Here is a 10,354-nt window from a genome sequence, read left to right on the forward strand (position 1 = left end):
ATGTCCTAATCGTTGATGCCACCTTTCTAGAGAGGGTTTGATGACAGAGTAGACTTGACGACGCCGGCGGCTAAGTGCTCCGGATGTGATGGGGTAGAGACCCCCAATGCATCTACCATGATGGAGAAGTTCCCTCGTTGCCCGATCCTTGATGAAAAAATAATGAGGATGAGTTTCAAAGAAAACATTATTATCGGTGGCTAGACGAGACATGGATGCAAGATTTTTATCAGCTTGTGGAACATGAAGGACATCCTTAAGAATGAGATCACGTTTAAGGTTAGGGGAATTAATTGAAGCTTGACCAATGTGGCAAATGTCCATACCTCCTCCACTTGCAGTATGGATCTGATCGGTGCCATGGTACCTCTCGCGAAGAGAAAGTTGCTCTAGTTCATTGGTGACATGATTAGTGGCACCAGAGTCAACGTACCAGATGCCTTCTCCTGCTTGTTCGCGCATGGCAGCAGCAACATGATGAGTGTCAGGGACAAAATTCTCATCGTAGCGGTGCCAGCAATCCATGACCTCATGGCCGGGTTTCTTGCAAAGCTGACATCGGGGACGAGGACGTGGGGCGGCAGGACGGCGGCTATTGTTGGGGTTGAAGCCGCCGCCGCTACTGTTGGAGTTGTTGTAGCCATAGCCCCCACCAGAGCGAGCGCCGTCACCCTGAGGGGCACCGCGTCCGCGGCCGCCGCCACGGTTCTGCCCCTGGTGACCACGCCCACGGCCGCGGCCACGAGGAGGAGAGTTGGTCGAGGACTGCCGTAGATCGCCGCCATGAAGAAGGGTGAGGCGAGCGTCGAAGCTGAGTAGCTGGATGTATAGCTCCTGGACGGTGATGGGTTCCACACGAGCAGCAAGTGCAGAGACGACCGGATTGTACTCCATGTCCAAACCAGCGAGGATCTTGGAGACGATTTCCGGGTCGGAGTGAGACGCGGCAGTGCACGCGACTTCATCGGTGAGACTTTTGATCTTGCCAAGATATTCAGCCATGGTCATGTTACCTTTTTTTAGGTTAGTGAGCTCGATGCGGGTGTTTATGGCTTGGGCTTGGCTCTGGGTGGCAAACATGGCATGGATGGCGCTAAAGACTTCGGCCAGCGCCTGCAACGTCGCGACCTATGTGAGGATATCGCGGGAGAGAGATCCCATCGGATACCCTTGTAGTTGCTACTGTTGTGCGTACCAGAGGGATCGGGCATAGTTGAAAATCTGTTCCTCCTTGTCGTCCTTGGTAACGGTGAGGGTGGCCGGCGGTGGCGGGCTCTTCCCGTCGAGGTGGTGTTCCATCTGAGCGCCTTTGATCTGAGGTAGCACAATGGCCTTCCATAAGAGGAAGTTTCCCCTCATGAGCTTCTCCTGTAGTGGCGATCCGAGAGACCCCGTGGTGGTGCTGGATGAGGATGGTGCGAAGGCGGAGGACGAGGTGGTGGTGAGCGCGCCCGAGGTGTCAGACAACGATGCGGCGGCCGTGGTGGACATGATCTCAGTCGAAGGAGGAGGCTTGATGCACTTTTAGGGAGGTAGCTAGATGCGATCTTTGATCTATGAGGAAGAGGCTCTGACTACCATGTAAAATAGGTTGGAAAGTGTTGAACCCTTTGTCTTGGGCCACATCTGTATATATATGGCATAAGCCTTGGCGTACAAGTTGTAGAGTTCGATCGTTACAGAAGATATAAAGAGGAGAGCTACGGGAGAGAGAAGAAGAGATAAAGATGAAGTCCAAGTTTAAACAACAAGTCCTATCCCTATACAACAATTCTAACATTGTCTACAAGACCCCGACGCCCCTCCTCCCTCCCCGAAACCCTACCCCCAAATCCCCCATCTCCCACTCCCTCTCCCTCTCAGATTCGCTCTGGCCCCTCTTCTCGGTCTGGAGGAAATCGTCGCCGCCGTCGTCATGGGTTCACCGCCCGCATAGCCACCGAGCACCCCGCAGCAATCCACCACGTCCACCGGCCCCGCCGTAGACTCCCTCGTCATCGGCAACAGCGTGTTGGAGTTGGGAGCCCCTGCATCGCCCTCGACATCATCCTCTTCTTCCTCGGGTCGCCGGCAAATCTCTGCGATTCCGGCGAGCCTGCAGCTACTAAGACGTCATCGGGCCCCCTTGCGCCTCCCCAGTGAGCTCCTCCTCCGAATCCCCCTTACCCCGGTCTCGATCCGTTGTCGTAGTCGCTTGTACAAGCCGGTGGCCGCCATCACTACCGGACTCGCGGACTATGCCTATGGCCCAGGGCCGTCGGCATAGATCTATGCCTACGGCTACCGTCGGCATAGACCCGTCGGCGTAGATCACGTCAGCGTAGTCTTGTCAGACCGTCGGCGTAGTATATCCGTCGGCATAGGGGCCTATGCCGACAGCCCGGCATCAGTCGTCGGCATAGTATAGCCGTCGGCACTGTTTTTCGTCTGATGGCAACGAACGGCGCCGTCAAAAGCGCGGACTAATCATGGAATGCCACGTGGCAGAGGTATGTCGACGGCTTGGCCGTCGGCATAGATAGAAATCTATGTCGACGGCCTAGCCGTCGGCATATCGGTGCCACGTGGCATCCCGTGGTGCCTCCTGGTGGCAGGTCTATGCCTACGGCAAAGCCGTAGGCATAGACGGAATCTGTGCCGACGGCTTTGCCGTAGGCATAGTTCTGCCACGTGTCGGCCCCTGGTTTCTCCTGGCGGAAGAGATATGCCTATGACAAAGCCATCGGCATATCTCTGCCACATGGTACGTCCTGGTATCTCCTGGGCTTATATATGCCGACGGCTTTGCCGTAGGCATAGTTTTTTTTATTTTTTTTTATTTTCTCTGTTTTCTCTTTTTCAATTCAGTTGACAGCATTTCAAAGCAGAATAATATAGAATTATGCAGAAATATGACAGTTTATCATCTAAACATACTCAAGTTCATCATCATCATCTAAACATACTCAAGTTCATCATCATCATCTAAAGATCATCACCGGCGAAAGTTCATGAACATAAAACTAGTGCAAGACATGGAACATAATAAAAGTAGGAACATGAAAGGCATGGCATGACAGCCACATGCACGGAATCATCATCGACATCAAACAAGACCACCTCCGCCAAAAGCACCGCCACCAAGACCACCTCCGCCAAAAGCACCACCACTAAGACCACCTCCGCCAAAACCGCCACCGCGACCACCATCACTCTGGAAGATCGGAGTGATTGGGGTCGACGGAGAAGGAGTCGAGCCACCGGTGCCCTACATGTTTGAGAGAAGATTCTAACGGTAAATATGATATGATAGTGTTGAATGAACGAGAACTAGTTTGTCAGTAGTTAGGCAAATGTACTAACCGGACTATCACTGCCTAGTGCCACCCATTCATCGAACGTGGGCACGTGTGGGGGTTCTCCCGCAGGTGGTGGTGGGGGTCCCATTTGTGGTGGATCCGTGCGGTTACTCCAAGACGCCAACATAGCCTGGATGTTAGTTAAACAAGCAAACTAGAAGGTCAGAAGGAATGAAAATGCAAAATTTTATCTTGGTTTTTAAGAGGGAAAATTAACCGCCATCATCTGACGGTTGTAATCATCATTTGCCTTCACTCATTGCAAGTACTCTCGCACCTCGAGATTCCTATGCTCGACAAAGGCCTTATATGCCTACATAATTTAGGTTGTTTCTAAGTGAGCAATGCTGAAAATGAACTGAGAATGCTAGAGAGAAAAAGATAAATGGGAAGTACTTACAGCATGCTGGTGGGCTAAGGGAGTCTGTGAATGCCCCGTACTCTCTAACTGGCTTGGGTTGGTAGACCGAAGCCGTGTGTACGAGATCGAAGGAGTGATCAAGCCATGAAACACGGATATCGGCCATGTGACTTCCCCTGGATGGCCACCACCGCCGTGTCGTCGATCTGAGATTGGGCGACCTCAGGAACAGGAACATCCGGATGCAACTTCTGATAGTGCTGAGTGTAAGACTCCAGGTGCTCCTCGGTCTTGCCGTAGTACTAGCTCTTGCCCTCCTTGGGATGACTCTGCTCGCGGGCCAGCTTCCATGACTCAATGTCTGAGAGCGGCCTCTTCAACTTTTCCTCCTGCAACGTCAAACAGAAGTTAGCCATACATAAGAACATGACGGTAAAGAAGAACAAAAATGCATCATGCATATAGATATACCTTCATGGCCTTGAAGCCCTAGTGGTTCCTGTTTCCTTGGCCGTGTGTCCCATCTTTTCCACGGTTAGCCCGGGCCTTGATGCTCTTGGCAGAAAACTCTGCATCGTCGCCGAGCCACCTATCCACCAAACTCGCCCATCCGTCATGCCTTCCATAGCACCAACGAGGAACAACCTATGCAAATTTTGGAAGCATGACATGTGAGCACGAAACATATAGTTGACTGCTTGAAACAATGAAAAGTTAGTAATAGTTACCATCATGAACTGCTCCCTATTCAAGGTAAGTCGTTGCTTCTGCGCTTGAGTTTTGGTCATCTTTTGTTGCAGGTAGATGTGGTAGTACTGCGAGATGGCAACCCAGCGCACCTCGTACTGCAACTAACGAGCTTTCTTCTTCGCAGCCGCAAGCAAGACTACGTCGGCTCTAGCCTTGTGCTCGTCAAGAACTCTATAGAGTTGCTGCAATCATGCATAAACCAGAAGCAAACAAGGCATGAGTTGAGTGATTCAATGATAAACTATGAACGAAACTGAAGACAAGTGATTCAGAAGAGAACTTACCCAAAATTTGGTGATCACGGCCTTAGTGGTCGTCCCGTACTCCGCGTTGCTGCAAGCCTTGTAGTGGGCCCAGCTCGTGGCCAAAATTCGCAGCTGCGGGTCCCTGTCTGGCCGTGGGCAGAATAGGCCAGGCCAAAACTCCTTCAACAGGACAGTGATAAGGCCGTTCGGTTTACGGCCCTTTTCGCGAAGGATCCAGTTTCTGCAAAAGAATCAAAGGATTGCCATGTGTACAATAAGAAAATTTTGTCATGTGTTGAAAATATGATTGAGAGGCACTTACTCTGTCCCCGCAGGTTCAATGAGCCACTTGTGCGCCACGATAGAAGGTGGTGTAGGTAGTCCGGCATTACCACGCAGCCACCCCTGCGGAGCACCAGGTGGCAAGTCACCCCACAACTCGGGATCAACCTCCCCTCCACCACCCTCCTCGCCCTCCTCCTCACCCTCCTCCTCGACCTCCTCCTCCTCCTCCTCGCCCTCCTCCTCCTCACAATCAGGAACATACTCCTCCTCCTCAGACTCAGAAGGTGCCTCTGTATAGGAGGGCATCGAAGAAGACCCTCCTATTTCGGACACGGCCTCGAGTTTTTTGCTCCAGCTGCCTCTCCCCCCACCGCCTCCTCCTCTAGGGGCTCTCCCCCACCGCCTCCTCCTCTAGGGTCTCCTCCCCCAACCCTCCACCTCCCTGTGAGGTGTCATCCTCGCGTAGTCGGGAGGGAAACTTGTGGGCTCGTCCACTCCGAGTAAGTCCTTTGAATTTACTGAGGAAACTGGCGCCGCTGGACTTGCCCATGATTAGCAAACCTGCATTGAGAAGAGAATAAACAATTAGTAAGGATATCAAATAAACAAGCATACAGGAAAAACATTAATAACAGAAGAGCACATTAAGCATACTATTGTAATGATCATTAAAAGAACTTACATTTTCTAGAACCCATATGAATCATCACTATTGTAATCTATTTGTGAACCAGTCTCATCATCACTATCACGCATATCTTCTTCATTGTCTGACGGAGGTGGAGGCTCTTCCTCATCGTCAGCGTCTTCATTTAACTTTTCAAGCATAATTATGTCTCTTTGATTCACAACTGCCTGACCATCAATCCGTGCATCATCGTCGTTGTCTGGGTCCAGGTCAACATAACCCAAGTCATCATCCTCGTTGTTTCCGACCACGTCATCATGTTCCTCTTGATAGAACACTCCCTCGTATGTCATGGGGTTTATGTTATAGTAATCATCATCATTCGGGTCCGGTAGCTTACCATGTGGCGACACCTTGAACACAACTTCCCAACCCTTTAGGTACTCTTTCTGACATGGGTAAGGCAGATAATATACTTGTGTGGCTTGGGTAGCGGCGATAAAGAGATCAGCTCTGGCATAGACGGTTGATGGTTTAACTTCAACTAAACCAACAGAAGGTGTATGTCTCAGACCCTTTTTGGGGTCGAACCATCGGCATTTGAACACAGTGAGACTTAGGTGTTCGCCGCCATGTTTGAATGTAAGCTCGTATATTTTTCCTACCCTTCCGTAGTAATCTACTTTATTATCTCCTTCAGTGAAGACTCCGGTATTTATGGTTTTGGGATCAGGCCGACTGTTCTGGTGCTCCTCTGTATGGAAGCGATACCCATTCACATCATACTTTTGGCATCTCATGACGGCAGGGTCAAAACCCATGGAAACCCATCTCAATTCTTCATCCATTGATTCGATCGGATCATTTCCCTACAAGTTTAATTGAAATTATAGGGTGCATGAGTTTAATTGAAATTATAGGGTGCATGAGTTTAATTTAAATAGGTAATAGTGAAGTGTGAAAAATTACTTTCTCCATGAACCACGCAACGAAATGTTTCCTTCCATCAGCACCCTTTCGGAGAAGAGCAAGTGCCTCCACTTCAGTCGGAGGCAGCATTCCCGTCCACTCTTCTTTAATGAATCGACTACAATAAGAAAAGCGGTATAAGAACTAGGCAAAGTGAACATAACGAATTGACTAAAAGAACGGTGCAAAGGTATTACCTCATCCACTCATCTTCAACTTCCTTGATGTTGTGCAATATATAGAACATGACATCCTCCCGCTCATCTCGTGGCATGAGACAAGGTGTCAAGCATCCAGGCCTGCCACCTTGCCCGGTGAATAGAGGCAACTTGGGTTTATACTTGGGTTCTTCTATATTGTATCGAGACACCTTATTGTGCAACGTGGGAACATGGTCCAGATAGTAGGCTATCCTGAGGTCTGCCGCCTCCTCTAGGATAACCGCCTCAGCTATGGAAGCTTTAATCTTAGCTTTGTTTCCACATTTCTGTCTCAGATGCTTGTTCTGTCTCTCAGGGCCGTACTACCAACGATTCTGCACAGGGGCCCCCAACAATACCTCGTTCGCAAGGTGCAAAATGAGAAGTGTCATCATAGTAAAGAAGCCTGGCGGGAAGATCTTCTCTAGCTTGCATATCAACTCCGGCGCATTCTTATGCATTTCTTTTATCTTCTCAGGAAATACTTCTTTAGCACAAAGCGTGCGGAAGAAATGGCTTAACTCCACAAGCACACGCCAGACACGCTCAGGAACATAGCCCCGAACCATCACTGGCATAATCCGCTCAACCCATACATGATAGTCATGACTCTTGAGCCTGGTCACTCTGCCCGTTGAAAGATTGACCCCCTTACTTATATTCGACGCATAACCATCAGTGAACTTCACGACGTGTTTCAGCCACTTGAATGCCTCCATCTTATGATCATTTTTAAGTACGAAGTCAGCATCTGGCGTGAACCAAGATTTTCGACTGCCTGTGGGAGGCTGCATGTGTAGACGTGGTCTATCACAAATATTCTATTGATCGACTCTAGCATTAACATTATCCTTTGTCTTAGCAGGAATGTTGAGGATCGTGTGAAAAAGGGACTCTACGACATTCTTTTCGGTGTGCATCACGTCGATGTTGTATGGAAGTTTGAGGTCCTTAAAATAGGGAAGCTGCGTGAAGGGGGTAATGTGAGTCCAGTTGTGCGTCTCACCATATCCTTCAAAACATTTTTCCCTTTACCTTTTCCTTTGCCCTCGCCCTCGTCTTCGCCTGTGGCTTTGCCTTTGCCTTTGCCTTTGCCTTTGCCTTTCCCTTCACCGACAGGCTTAAGAGCTTGCATAAACACACTCAAATTCTTTCCCGGATATTCAGGCCCTGGAAGTATAAGCGACAGGAACATGGTCTTGAGTTGCATTATGGCGCCGGGAGGGAGATTGAGTGGAATAACAAATACGGGCCAGCAGCTGTATGGATTAGACGACATACCATATGGATTGAACCCATCACCTGTTATAGCAATTCTGACATTCCCAGCCTCGACTGCTTCCTCCTGGTACTCTATATCGAATGACTTCCATGCTTCACCTTGTGATGGATGTACAATTTTTTTTGGATTGTACTTTTTCCCTTCCTTGTGCCACTTCGTCATTTTGGCAGACTCCTCGGTGATGAAAAGGCGCTGTAGTATTTTTATAAAATCAAGATACCGAAGAACCTTCACAGGGATTTTTAGCTGCTGCTTCTGACCATGCTTATCGACCACCTCAATATACCGAGAGGAACCGCACTTCCTACAGTACTTGTCATCCGCATACTCATGCCTAAACAAAAGGCAATTCTTTGGACAAACATGTATTTTCTCATAGTCCATGGAGAGCGCCTTCATGATTTTCTTCGTAGCGTACATGGTTTTCGGAAGTTCATGGCCCTCAGGCAGGCTGTTAGCCCATACTCCCAGAAATGCTTCGAAGCAACCTCGGCTACAGCCGTACTCAGCCTTGACATCAGTTGCGAGATGGCATCCAGCACAGACAGCTTGGCACCCTCATAGAGAGGTTTCTTTGATGAGGCCAAGATTTCCAGGAAGGCCTTTGCGGTTTCCTCCGGCTCCTCCGGTTCATTGGCTGAATGTGACGGAGGTGTCGGCTGTGCAACAAAGACATCATCTAGCATGTCTCTAACCCCATCGTCCTCATAACCAGCGACGCGTTGTCGTATCACATCCTCTCTACCACGGTCCCGCTGGGCAAAGTTTATTGGCATATTAAAGTTGGGCATAAATCCATGTGTGCAAAGGTGCTTAGTCATCTCACTCTTATCTCTACGGATACGTCTCTTACATTTGGCACACGGGCACTCTGGCACCATCCTCATTGGACTACAGAATATCTCTTTCAAAAACACATCAGTTTTCTTAACCCACTCTATTGTTACTTAATTCCGACGGAAAAACCCACTATACATCCACTGATTATCTGCCATCTCTGCTTTATTGGAAGCCACACAACAAAATTAAGGATTCATTTAAATTACTCACATCAATATTTTATTTTTTTACAAGCTTGACGAGAAATGACATTTAATCCACCTACATCTCTAATAGGTCAAGATGGGTCCTAATCCCACCCGAGAATGTGTAGATTGAGTACGTTGTCCATGCTCTACCCCATTCCGAGACAAAATTTCGGCAGCACCTCCCCGCTGTTCTCCAAATACACGTCTCGGCAAAATGCCGAGAGAATGTGCATCCGGAGAACAACAGGGAGGCGCCGCCGAAATCCTGTCTCGGAACGGGGTAGAGCATGAACAACGTACCCAATCTACACATCCTCGGGCTGTCCGTGGAAAGCGCTGGACAATCTGAAAGAGTTGCGGTCATAAATATGCAATTGAATGCATATTTATCGATGCAAACCTTTTGGACGGGAGACCTAGGTTACACGACTTGATATGAAAATTTAATCTAGTGACATGGAAAAAATGGACGAGGGTATGGAATTGTTGCTCACCCTTCGATGTAGTCGATCAAAGGAGAGGGACGATCGTGGACCAACACCTCCAACGTCGACGATCACTCCACGAAGATGGAAACACCACAAATCCTGTTAATTACACCGAGTGAAAAAAATTAGGTCATCACCTCACATTAAGCATTGACACTTTAAACTATAAAGAAAAATCATATTTTGTCAACTGTCAAATTTGGAAGCACTTATCATATCACAATTTAGGTCATCACCTCACATTAAGCTTTGACACATCAATTTTTTTAGCAAGATCATCATGATGAAATAATCACTTATCATATCCCAAATTTGAAGCACATCTCACATAGCTACTTAACAACATCACAAACTGAAAATAAAATCTCCGTTGACAATTTTATAAACTAAGTGACTCAAGTTGCTTTTTTAACTATGATAATTCATTTTGCCGAGATTCATCCATCTAGCAACCTAACCGTAGCAAAATAATTCATTTTGCCGAGATTCCTCCATCCATCTAAGACACATACAATATTCATCCATCTAGCAACCTAACAACACCCAACATCCATCCATGCATCCATTCATACATCCAACAGTAGCTAAATAATGCAAAAAATGAAAAAAAAGGAGTGTTAGCTCACCGGGCAGAGAGGCGTCGCGGTGGTGGAGTTGGAGGCAGGGGCCGGCGGTGGAGGTGACAGGAGGGCCGGGGTGGGGCTGGGCCGGCCGGAGAAGCCCGGCCAACACAGCAGGGGCGCGGGCCGGCGAGAGCCGCGGCCAGCCGTGCTCGGGGCC

The 10,354-nt window shown here is 48.7% G+C and overlaps 1 pseudogene; it reads right to left on the bottom strand.

Annotated features, from left to right (window-relative positions):
• Positions 1–809: 809 nt before the first annotated feature.
• Positions 810–920, bottom strand: LOC123155195 (uncharacterized; annotated as a pseudogene).
• Between the last annotated feature and the right edge of the window lie 9,434 nt (positions 921–10,354).

This window comes from Triticum aestivum, chromosome 7A (genome assembly GCF_018294505.1).
Source record: "Triticum aestivum cultivar Chinese Spring chromosome 7A, IWGSC CS RefSeq v2.1, whole genome shotgun sequence".
In the NCBI taxonomy this organism is placed as follows: Eukaryota; Viridiplantae; Streptophyta; class Magnoliopsida; order Poales; family Poaceae; genus Triticum; species Triticum aestivum.